A 13174-nucleotide genomic window follows, 5' to 3' on the forward strand; every position below is an offset into this window, starting at 1 on the left:
GGAAACCGGTCCATATGTGAAAATAGGTAGCGCATCTTGACGCTCATGTTGCAGCCCAGGTTTCTGAAAGCAGTCAGCATGTTGTTGACAAGTTCTGCGTAGTTTCTGGCCTTATTGTTGCCAAGAAAGTTCTTCACTACCAGAACAAATGCCTTCCACGCTTCCAGTTCCACTTCGTTCATTGAGTTTCCGAACTCTGGATCTCTGATGAGCTGATGGATCTGAGGACCGTCAAAGATGCCAGCTTTCAACTTCTCCATGGTCAATCCTGGAAAAGCCTGGCACAAGTAAGTGAAGCAGTCACCATCCTTGTCCAGAGCCTTGGTGAACTGCTTGATTAAGCCGAGCTTGATGTGCAGCGGTGGGAAGAGTATTCTGTCTCTGTCCAACAGAGGGTCGTTGATGACGTTCCTTTTTCTGCAAGGCACCAATTCCTCCCGCACAGGCCAGTCCTTCTTCGTGTAATGCTGAGCACGGTCCCTACTATCCCACATGCACAGAAAACATGGGTACTTGGTGAAGCCAGACTGTTGTCCCAACAAAAAGTTCACCATCTTCAGGCCAACCCAAATAAACCACTTATGCTGATCATAACCAATTTTCTCCAGCACATACTTCACCGCTTCATAGTTCTCCTTCAGTGTACTCAAGTGAGCCAGGGGTATAGAGGCAAACTGGTTGCCGTTGTGTACCAGAACACATTTCAGTGATCGCTTGCTGCTGTCAATGAACAGTCTCCAATCTTTGGGTTCGTACTCTGGCACTCCAAGCTTGAGCAGAAGCTGCGCAATATCTGCACGGTACACCAAGTCCTTCTCTTCCGAGAAAAAACGGAGGTACTCTTGATGCCTGCTGCGGAAGAAGCTGATGTGAGCACTGTCAGAGAGGAGGTTTTTTTTCCTTCAATCTGGATGCCAACAGTTTGGCAGAGTCCTTTGACAAGCTGAGGTTGCGAACTAGATCATTCAACTCCTTTTGGGAAAATGGATGTGGAGCATCATCTTCAAGGACCACTTCTTCTTCTTCATGTCCTTCAACACTGGAGGCATCTTTGTCACTAATGTCAGGAAGTTCTCCGAAGATAGGCACTGGAATTTCATCACAATGAGCTACAGGACGACGTGCTGATTGAAGATCAGGATACTTGAGGCTGCTCCGGTTCTTTCTGTTGATCCCAGTCACATCAACAGCGCAGAAGTAGCAGTCAGTGACATGGTTTGTCGGCTCCCTCCAAACCATGGGAATTCCAAAGTTCAGACTCCTCTTGCCATTGGTCCACCCACGTAGAGTCTCGATGCATGCCTTGCACACCATGTGTGGTACCCAAGCTTTATCCTGGTCACCAAGTTTAATACCAAAATAAGCATGGTAAGCAACTTTATGCTTTGCCGCACCAATTTATGGAAGATTTCGAGGTTTTATGACTTCAAACTGATCCCTTTTCGACATAATCACCCAGAACTATCAGACCTGAATACTTTCTGTCATTAAAATAATCATTTCCAATCAAAACAATTATTTGACATGGCATTTTACCCCCACCAACTTCTTCTAAAATGCTCCACATAAGCGTACATGTGAACAAAAACTTGACCTGATTGAGCAAAACCAATGTGATTTTTGGATTCAGCGCATCAGATTCATCCTAAATCAACTGAAAAAACGCAGACAACAAATTTGTTGTTGACCAGTGTTATCAGAAAACCATCAGAAGTAGCCAGAGGTACATAGAGAATGTTAAGAAATTATGGAATAATGTTGAGGTGGTGAGGAGGTCAGAGGAAGTCCTGTTGAGGTCAAAGAGGAGACTGAAAGGAGATATGATAGCCATCTTCATATATCTAAAGGGCTGTCACATGGAAGAAGGAAAAAGTTTGTTTTCTTCTGCTCTGGAGGGTAGGACTCAAACCAATGGCTTCAAGTTACAAGGAAGGAGATTCCAACTTCACACGTGGAAATACTTTCTGACAGTAAGAGCTGTTCAACAGTGGGAAAGTCTGCCTTGGGAGGTTGTGGACCCTCCTTCCTTGGAGGTTTTTAACCAGAGGTTGAACGACCATCTGTCATGGATGCTTTAGCTGAGATTCCTGCACTGCAAAGGAGTTGGACTAAATGACTCTTGGGTCCTTTCCAGCTCTACGATTTTATGATTCTATAATGCTATAACTCTTGAACATCCAGTGAAACTAGAACTCTTGAACATCCAATGATGGAAGATTCAGGACTGATAAAAAAGTATTTATTCATATAGTGCATAGTTTTCATTGAATTCACTCCCATAAGAAACTGTGATGGCCACCCATGTCAGTGCCTTTAAAAGAGAATTGGACTAATTCATGAAGGATAAGGCTATCAATGGCTACTAGTCACAATGGCTATGTTCTGCCCCCATGGTCAGAAGTGGTAATACTTCTGAATATCAGTTGTTGGAAGCCAAAAAATGGGAGAGTGCTTTTGTGCTCAGGTCCTGTTTGCCAGTTCAATGCAGGGATCTGGTTGGCCAATGTGTGAACAGAATGCTGGATTAGATGAGACATTGGTGTGATCCAGCAAGCCTCTATGTTCTTCTACAGAAGATTTAATGCCTTCTGAAACAATCAGACTTTTTTGAAAATTAGCATGCTAATCATGAGACTGTTGACATATGGGGATCCATATGGTAATCCATATAGACCAAAATAAAAACAAACACGTTTCTACCATATTTTGAAGTCACATAATGAGTTATTAAAATAATACTTAAATTTTTCATCCATGCTAATAATTGCTGAGTTAATAATTTATCCTGGAAAGCTGTACGTTAAACTTATGCAATCAGGAGTACTGGAGGGCATGTATTTTGTGTCTAAATATGATACTCGTTGAAGAATTCAGTTTTCTGGTGGAGCCGTGCACCAGAATGGGGGGTAGTTCAAGAATAGTAGCAGAAAACTGGGTGTACCCCAAGGTTTTACAAAGTGCAAAAAAATATCAAATAGGAAACTTGTCTATATGGGGCAGGGGATCCAATGTTGTGCACTACAGCCCAGGGCAATGGCGGAGATGGGCCATAATTCTTGACATGCAGTGTGGACAAATACAGGGATATTGAAACTGAACTTAGTAGACAAGTCAGTGAGCAGCTTCTCTTTCTCATAAATTACAAGGGATAAACCTGTAGTTGGGGGCCCTGTGGATAGCATTCAGCTGCTGAATGGAGGCAACTTCTCTGTCCTGATTTTCTTGAGATTTGAGGCTGCAAGGGCTGAATTTCAGTCCATTTCAATTGGACTTAGATGCACTTACTTTCACAGGATTGTACTCAAAGTTCTCAGAGTTCTGGCAGCCCATTATTTCCAGTTACATCTAGCTTATATCCAGATCCCCCAGTCCCTTAAAATAAGTGCAACATCACCCTGGCCTGTGCCATTTGCCAGAGGAACAATGACCACTGGACTTCTCCCTGCTGCACCATCACAAGGGGAAAAAACAGTCTGACCTAAGACATTGGCCAAAGAGGGAGCCGAAGCAGATATCTTCTCCCTCCCTTCTAGTACTTGAATTATGAAGAAGAGGAGGAGGAGGAGGAGGAGGAGGAGGAGGAGGAGGAGTTTGGACTTGATATCCCACCTTTCACTCCCCTTAAGGAGTCTCAAAGTGGCTAACAATCTCCTTTCCCTTCCTCCTCTACAACAAACACTCTGTGAGGTGAGTGGAGCTGAGAGACTTCAGAGAAGTGTGATTAGCCCAAGGTCACCCAGCAGCTGCATGTGGAGGAGCGGTGGAAGCGAACCCAGTTCACCAGATTACGAGTCCACCGCTCTTAACCAAGGGCAAGAGGACCCAGCTTCTTATTGTCTGCAATCCTCTTCTGCTCACTGTTTTAGAGAGTTATAGAGGGACACATTGACTAAAATTGGGGCAAGTCAAGAAGCATCATATCATTGTCATCTTCTCCAATTGCCCATTGCTCCAGGACTGTGAACTGAGAAGAACACTAGTTTCTACTACTTGTTGGAGGAGCAAGTCAAGCTTTTTTTTTTTTTTTTTTTTTGGGGGGGGACATTTTAGCTGCTTTGGACATCATTTCAGCAAGGGGTGGAGGACAACCTAGAAGTCATTTCCATTATTTCAGAACAGTGTCCATGAAGAACAAACATTAGATTTACAACCAGCAAGTAGAAAAATAGAAAGATGTTATAATACTGTCCAAAGGAAAGAGAAAGACAGAGTCTTTGGAGCTGCGAAGGATAAATCCCTAAACTTCAAAGCAACCATGTGGCTTTTAAAGGGGGAAATTGTTATATGAAGTAATGTAGCACAAAATCAGAAAGGTCATTTTATTAGTCCCTAGATGGATTTAACTAAAGTACACTGGAGGGTACTGAATAGCAATGGTGATTATTGATATAGCCATAAACGACTCCACAAGGTGCAAGGCAATAGGAGAGCAAGCCCTAGATCTTGAGACAGAGGATTGGGTGGGGAATGTCACTCGCTTGCTGTGAACACAGCTCTGAGCAATTTGAATCAATGATCTTGCTTCATTGTTAACCCGGAGAAAATTGGACACATTTGTGGCTACAATAAGGAATATCGCTTCTAAGTGACATTCCCAGAAATCTGTATTTCTGAAAATCAAGCTAAACTGCAGGGGGCGGGGGAAATGATTCAGATTAAATTACCTTGGTTAAGAAGAAAGTAGAGAAAATGTGGAGGAAGGGGTGAGTTTCCAAGGGTTTGAAAGTGAAGCTAGTACATGTATTTCTTCCACAGTGCACAGGGGGGAAAGAATCAAAGGAAAAGAGTTGTGTGTGTTCCTAGAAGGAGTTAGAGGAAACTATACCATTGTGTGGACAGGTAGGAGAATTTTGAGAGAGTCAAAAGTGGTGAGGAAAAAGGACATATTGAAATAGGTGACTGTGCTTGGAGAGCAGGTAACAGAAAGAAATGGAAACAGGAGACAGGAGATTCACAGAGCTGTGCTAAACTAAGTTCTAACAGAGTAAATACACTTTTCTGGAACTCATCTCCAGGTCCAGAAATAAAGAGGTAAGGCATGGGTTTAAATAAGGGCCACAATTTTATCCATTTTAAAGGGCTCTGAAACAAATCAAATCTAAATATTTAGGTTCAAAACTCACTTGCGCGAAGTGCCTTAATTACTGCAGACCCGATGTTTAGAGTGACATCCTCGTGCTTTAGTGTAATTTGTCATCCTGGACTTTTCCAGCCACACCTTCTATGTGACAGAATCCCGTTCTCATCACCGCAACCTGAACGTTGGATGAATGAGTCAGGCTGTCCTCAAAGTGCCTATTCCCTGACATCCTGAGCCCAATAGCTCTGAGTCTCTGATTAAGGCACCTTAACAACTGCCTCTGGGTACATAGTGACATCTTTTTATCCAATTCTACGTTCTTTTATCTGTACTGACCCCGCCAGTTGTGAGCGATTGCACCTTCCACTGATCTTCCCCCAACCAACACACTGGTCCCACAGCACAGAGCGAGCAACTTCTCCCAGTCCAATGGCGAATCTGAATCGAGAGGGAATCATTACTTGGCCCCATAAGTTCACACTTCAGCATCAGCTGGCTAGCTGGGAGGGGGCAGAATGCAATATTCTCAATTAGAGAGGGGTTAGGAATTCATGCTACCCTGGTGCCTGGCTTCTGTTGACCAACCACTATGAGGTGAGAAGGCCATTGGATCCATTTCTATGTCCTGGCTACAGGATACTAGTGTACTTCCCCTTGAACTCTTCCACATACATTCAGGAGAAATGTCCGTCCCCTCCATCCTAGTCACCCAGGAATGAATATGTGTCTCAGTAAATTGACACAAGGCAAATACAAATGACCAGTGAATTGTGAAAGAGATTGTGTGATGACAGTGACTGGTTGATATTTTGGCCCTTCAAATTACATTCAGCAAAGGGAATCAGCTATAAAGTAAGGGTAAGACCACCTCCTGTTTATGACCATAGCAATTTGAAATTCTCTGAATTTCGCAACACAATTTCCCAGCAAAGTAATGTGTACATAAATGCATCTACCAATTAAAATAATCTACAGAAACACACTATAGTTAGGGAAATGGCTCTTCAAAAATATGCATGTCAGGCAAAATGTGCACTAAAATTCTAGAGAATTTCCACATGTTCTCTCCCCCCCCCCCCCGCAAAAAAAATTGAAGTGGAAATGCCAAGAACTGAATTAAAACAATTCATGGTTTCAGAACATGTTACTAAGCATAGAAATAATAACCATCTATTACAAAGGAACACCATGGAGGGGGGAAAAATAAATGCACTTAACAATGCTGACTTTTCTAGTTCGGCACTGATGTTGAAACACAAAGAGGATGTCGTCAATACAAAAATGAGCTTTTGAAATCAACACATTTTAAGCCAGTCAAGTGAATATAACCTTGCTCTCAGAAAGCAAATCAGATTCCAAGCTGCCAAATGGATCTAGAAAAAGGGTCTACTTGCAACATTTGCTTCTTATAGGCTTCAAAAAATTAAATCAAGTCACAGCCAGACATAGGGAGCAGTAAAGCACCTGGACACATTATGATACATTATGAAATAAATAAGCTTCTAGTTGCAATATCCAGACCCTTGTTAGCCAACAAGTAATGAAAAATGTCAAATTATCGTGAACAGCTGGGAGGAAGGAAACAGTTACAGCATTATTCTATTGAAAGAGTGTTTGCTTTTGATGTCAAGCATGTTATATCGTTGAGGGGTTTTATTGTACCCATTAGTCCTGAATTGTTGTTTCTGAAGGTTAAACTTTCTGTTGTGGAAGCAGTTTTGAGTTTGCATCTTCATTTGACACCATCTATAAAGCTGGTCAAAAGGAGGGGCACTTTTTCTGAACATTTAGGTCCATGGAGAACAGCCTCCACGTTTTTAGCAATATTTCAGCTACAATGGAGAAAGAGAGATGATGTGTTTGTCCACTGAAGGCTATGCTAGTTCGTGTCCTCAGTGATATCAACATACTGCCAGCTCTGGCTCTATGTTGACAAAGTGTCATTTGGTTTTCCCCCACATGACTGGTATTGTCCATGTGTCTATTCCCAGGAAGTAGAGCACAATAAACTATGATATCAAAGCAACAGCAGATCAGGGAAAGGAGAAAACTGGACAGTGAGAAGCATGCATGAAGAAGACAATATTCATGTTGAGTAGGGTTGCCATACGTCTTCAGTTTCCTAGAATACAGTAGTCAGTAACAGTGTCAGGGCAGAAATCGCTGAGATGTCTGGGAAAATTTGGTGAATTTCCTTAAAATGTTAAGGAAATCTTCCACTGTCCCAACAGTTCTGCTGTTACCCACAAATACAAAATGGGTGATATCTGGCATACTCCTAAGTACATAGTGGCAGCTGCCAATATGATGCCTGCAGTTATTGTTTGACTCCAACTCCCATCAGCCACAGCTACTATGTCCAATGGCCAGGCATACAGAGCCGAACTGACCTTCAACATCCTCTTGAGGACACCCTATTGCTCCCCCTTGACTAAGGTCATTGGAGACCTTTCTGAACATTTTCCAGAGGAGGGGAGGAAATATATCTGAATATTGTGATAGCTCATAGGCTGCTATGATTGGTAGCTCTTCTTCTTCTGAGGCTATGATTATATATATATATATTTACAGTGTGTACTTTCTTTAATGGTAGGTTGACTGTGATAGATATTTGACAGACTGATTGATTCTCGGTCAGAACATTTAAATATTTTGACTCAGCATGGTGAGCAAGTGTAGTGCATTGGTTAGCAGGTCAATTTAGGACTTGGGAGATTCTCTCTCAACCATGAATCTCCCAAGGCAGCCTTGGGACAGTCACTGTCTTCTAACCTAAGTTAGAGTCAGGTGACAGGGTTGCCGCAAATAAAATGGGCAGGGGGAGAGCCATGTGTGATATCTTGAACTCCTTGGCAGAAAGTGGGATGCAAAAGCAATAATTAATTAATTAAAATAGATAAATATATTTCATCAAAATTTTAAACAGCAGAATTATTAGGGTGACCAGTTTTCCCTTAGTGTAGTAGTAGGATGTGACCACAGACTGAATGTCTAATCTCCCTTGGGTGACCAGACACAGTTATTGACAGGGCTCTAGCCCCTTCCACATGTCTAGGACTCAAATAATCAAAGAAAAAACTTTATGATCAAGGCTGGGACCTAGTATAGTGACTGGCGTTTCTGTGGGTTCAGCTATCAGAAGCTTCTTCAGATGCTCAGTGAATAGTAATTACTGTTACTCTGCATCTGTTTCATATATGAACATTTCTCATTATCCCCTTGGAGAGGAGAGAAACTGTACTAGCACCAATATTAATGAAAATATTCCCGGAAGCAAATGTTTGTGTTTGTGTGCTACAGGTGTTAGGGCAATATAAAGATAGAACTTCTCAACATGTAATATAGCCAATACAGTGGAACATTTTAATTTGTGATTAATACGTTGATTTATTTATTAATTACACCAATTGGTGTCTACAAAACTTTTAATTTGTGTAATTAATAAATCAAAAATTTAAGCACTTGATGAAAAGTTAATATGCTTTGAATATACTATAGGTTGTGAAGTTATCAATAGGTACCAACAAAATAAATTGGTTTGGGGCTGGGATTCCCTAACCACAGACATGCATCTGGCATCTTCACTTTACGGCTTTCAGAGAATGCTGAACAGCGTTTCCAAAACTTGGGTCCCCAGTTGTTTGAGGACTACAATTCCCATCATCCCTGACCTTGCTAGCTAGGGATGATGGAAGATGCACATATTTATCTGCAATGTGTCTTTTCTGTTTCTGTGACTGTCATTTGTTTTAACCGCTTTTAATGCTGAATTTTAATTTTTTGTAACTGAGCCTGGGACCTCCTGGTAATGAAGAAGAAGAAGAAGAAGAGTTGGATTTGATATCCCGCCTTTCACTCCCCTTCAGGAGTCTCAAAGCGGCTAACATTCTCCTTTCCCTTCCTCCCCCACAACAAACACTCTGTGAGGTGAGTGGGGCTGAGAGACTTCAAAGAAGTGTGACTGGCCCAAGGTCACCCAGCAGCTGCATGTGGAGGAGCGGAGACGCGAACCCAGTTCACCAGATTATGAGTCTACCGCTCTTAACCACTACACCACACTGGACTGGTACTTAAATGAGGAGGAAGAGAAGGAATTAGGAATGGGGTAAAGAATCCCATATCATAGCCATTGTTCCTTTAACAAAGCAGTCACAAAAACGTGACTGTGCTGGTTTTTAGCTAGTGCTGGACCAAAATATTATGCCCAGGCCTCCCCCCCCCCCTTTCCCCGCGGCAATGATAGTTTAAAAATAAGAAAGCCAATCAGGGGCTTAGAGGAAGCTATAAGCAAGACCTGAGTGCAACAGTGCTCTCCAGACTTGTGATTCCTAGAAACTAGTATTCAGAAACATACTGTTCTTGAAAGTGAAGACAGGGTCACACACACCCTGCCCCCCAAAAGTTAATCTCTCTGAGATCAGAAACAATGGCCAAGCTTCTCTGCAAGACAGCTTGCCTTCCGTTAGTGAACTTTCCCTATAATGTGTAGCGAAAGTGGAATGTCCTATTCTGGGGCAAACTTTCAGTTCATGCAGGGCAAAAGTGAGGTTCAACAACTCTGGCCAATAATAATCCCCTTTGTGAAGTGAGTGCACACCTTGGAATCCAATCCAGTATTGGCTGCAGAGTACAGAGGTTGTATAGGCCACAGGTTCATAAGAATGATCATTGTGGAAAAGATTCCTTTCAGGTAGAAAGTTTGAAAACCACTCTGTTGGAATGCCAACTCTCAAGAGGAGTGCGAAAACTGATGCAACCACACTCTTCAAACAAGTAACATTTTTTGCTTATAAAAATATTTTGCAGCTGTGACTTTATATATTTCTCATTGCTTCGTGCTTCTTTTTGAAAATGTTCCTAATCTTACTCTCTGATTAGCCAACTTGAAAGCATCATAAGCACTTCGTATTAATTTGCATAGCATTTAAAAATATTGCCAAGATACCGCCATAGAAGGTCTCATATAGTAATATAAACCATTACCTCTCACCCTACCATTCCTATTCCATTTGTCCAAATGTCTGGATGTCTGCTCTTTTATGATGGGTTTTATTTAGTGCAATAAGTCACAAATATCACGTAAGCCTGATTAAATGGGGGGTGACTTTTAATAAAGGAGCACATATAAACTTGGGTTTTCTTGGATGGTACCAATAACAACTGTCATCTGGGTTGCAAATACAGGTGCCATAAATCATCTGGTTTTCTTTGTGGATCTTTCAACCTTACCAATCACATGTTGATGCTCTTAGACTGTAAGCTGCATTAATATATAATTCAGGCAAGGATCTGTATGGCATGAGTTCTTATCCTAGATTTCTTATATGTCTTTCCCCTCAGTTTTCAGGCATTTAATGACAAATCACAACTCACTTTATGTGAGTCCCGAAGTCTGCAGGTTAAACTCTTCGTTTGACATTTCAAAGGGAAGAGCTTTAGGATTAGCATTTCTCTCCCTCAAACTTTTTGCAAAGTGGAGCAGCAAGGCTGAACATACAAACTTGGACCAAGTCAACCTCATAAAAGCACAGCAAAAAAGGTCAGCCTCTCCGATGACACAGTTCAAACAGAGGAATTTACCTGCTGATCCTGGAATGTGTAAAGTGATCCTGTGTCCTACATTACTGAGGACAGTCTTTTAGTTAAAGAAGCCCTCTGTTTACATAGCTCTCTAGTCCACATCCAGTTTAAAGATATCGTAAGAAGGGAAACCAGGAACCTTGAAGTTGCTCATCAATGGTTAGCACCTAAATAGAGGGCCTTCTCAGTAGTGGCGCCTGCCCTGCGGAATGCCCTCCCATCAGATGTCAAGGAAGGCAACCCTGTTTAGGGAAGTTTTTAATGTTTGATGTTTTATTGAGAGTTTAATATTCTGTTGGGAGCCACCCAGAGTGTCTGGGGAAACCCAGCCAGATGGGTGGGCTATAAATTAATTATTAATTAATATTCTATCAACAACAACAATTACTACAACAACCCACAGACTAAACAGGCACACAAGTGATCTCATTCTTCCATACTTTGTGAAGATGTGTTTTTTTCCATATAAATTATTTCTAAATTTGCCTCTCTATATATGTATTAGGATATGATAATCCTAATATTATGCAATTTTTGTTTGTCATGCATTTCCTAGACTTTGATTATATGTGAGTGGCACTCTAGATCTTGACAATTTTCCAGCCACTATGTTTCTTGATTCATTGTACATGCTTATACATGCACAATGTGTGTGTGTGGGGGGGGGGAGATTTGCCACAAGTGGGAGAACCGAGCGGGTAGCGCTGTGGTCTAAACCACTGAGCTTCTTGGGCTTGCCGATTGGAAGGCCGGTGGTTTGAATCCCCATGACGGAGTAAGCTCTGGTTGCTCTGTCCCAGCTCCTGCCAACCTAGCAGTTCGAAAGCACACCAGTGGGAGTAGATAAATAGGTACTGCTGTGGTGGGAAGGAAAACAGTGTTTCCGTGTGCTCTGGTTTCTGTCGCGGTGTTTTGTTGTACCAGAAGCAGTTTAGTCATGTTGGCCACATGACCCAGAAAGCTGTCTGTTGAAAAACGCCTGTTCCCTCGGCCTGAAGGCGAGATGAACACTGCAACCCCATAATTGCTTTTGCCTGGACTTAACCATCCAGGCATCCTTTACCTTTCTTTTACCTTTTTACACATCTCTTAGTATAAGAAGAAATGGCAACTAAAACTAGGACACCAATAATGCCTGGAAAAAAATAGAGAAAGGTGTGGAGGCACGATGCAGACAGGGTAGAAAGAGGTGGCTCAGCTGAGTAGCTGGGGAAATTACTGCAGATGTTCTGATGTGCAACTTTTAGATGAGCAGCGATTCTGTTGGGGGGTGGGCAAGGGACAGTCTTGGATGGTACACCAAGATCTGAAATATTTTTCAACATTCCTCTCTTTCTTTCTTTCTTTCTTTCTTTCTTTCTTTCTTTCTTTACCTGCACAATACTGAGGTATGATATTGAAGAAGGCACACAAAAGAGAAGTTCTAATCATTGGCACTTAAGCCTTGTCCACATTCCTCTCTGGTTTTACAAGTCACCTGCTCACTGATCCTTCCATCATATTTATTTAAACCTGATGAAAATCTTGAAGGCTCTGATTGAAATAAAAATATAGCTTGCTTACTATGTGGATGGGTTGCCCCTTGGTTCAAATCAATATGTTCTGTGCTGCAAGGCAAAACACAGAATACTTGCATGAGCCTTTCCGAACCACAGGGAAAACATTAGTATACCGCAATAAATCTTCATCAGCAATAGAGGAGCCATGATTCCCTAGAAACTGGATCAGCCAGTTAATGGGAGCACGAAAAGAAAGCTAAATATCAGAAGAAAGTGCACCATTGACAAAATACTCAACAAGTTGGGAAATAAAGTGATGGCTTTTTTTCAATCTGGGAGACCTGAAGGCATAACCATTTTGAATATTCCTAGTTCATCTTCTGAGTTATGACAGATCAGTAGGAGACTTGCAGTCGCTTGAAGAGCTGGAACAACTTTTCTTGTCACACAAAGTGGCATGCTGAATTTCTACTGGCAGCTCTACTTTGCAGAGTTGAATGACATGCTTATCATATATATGGTGTGTGTGTGTGTGTGTGTGTGTGTGTGTGTGTACACACACACAAATGCACCCCCCTTTCAGCAGATAAATTACTACAATTTTATAATATCATTGGCAAATACTGCTATTAAACCCAATCATAATATGTTTAAAGTTTCATGTCCATCAGTTCAGGTTTTCAAGAAGCTTTAAGCCAAAGTTTTATTGTATATGCTGTTGCAGGTGTTATTGTTCATTTTGTTGAAGGCTATTGACTTGAATGAATGAATGAATGAACTTATTTATTATTTCAGTCCCAGACCAATTCCAGCTCACATACAATATCAGAGAAATCATAAAACACGATGTGGATAAATTTGAATATACAATTAGGTACAACAGGGACAATACAAATATGGCAACGTTAAAAATATAAAGGTTAAAACCTTAGTCACTAAAATATAACCTAAAATTGTCATCTAAGGCCTTAATCATTAATGTTAGCACAGCTTGTTCCCTAAGTTTTATGGCAAT

The 13174-nt window shown here is 41.5% G+C and overlaps 1 protein-coding gene across 1 annotated transcript in view; it reads right to left on the reverse strand.

The window, feature by feature from the left end:
- Positions 1 to 13174, reverse strand: part of LOC307223635 (uncharacterized protein) — a 688399-nt gene that overhangs the window by 253689 nt on the left and 421536 nt on the right. The window lies entirely within an intron of this gene.

The sequence above is a fragment of the Podarcis cretensis genome (genome assembly GCF_951804945.1).
Source record: "Podarcis cretensis genome assembly, chromosome: 9".
In the NCBI taxonomy this organism is placed as follows: domain Eukaryota; kingdom Metazoa; phylum Chordata; class Lepidosauria; order Squamata; family Lacertidae; genus Podarcis; species Podarcis cretensis.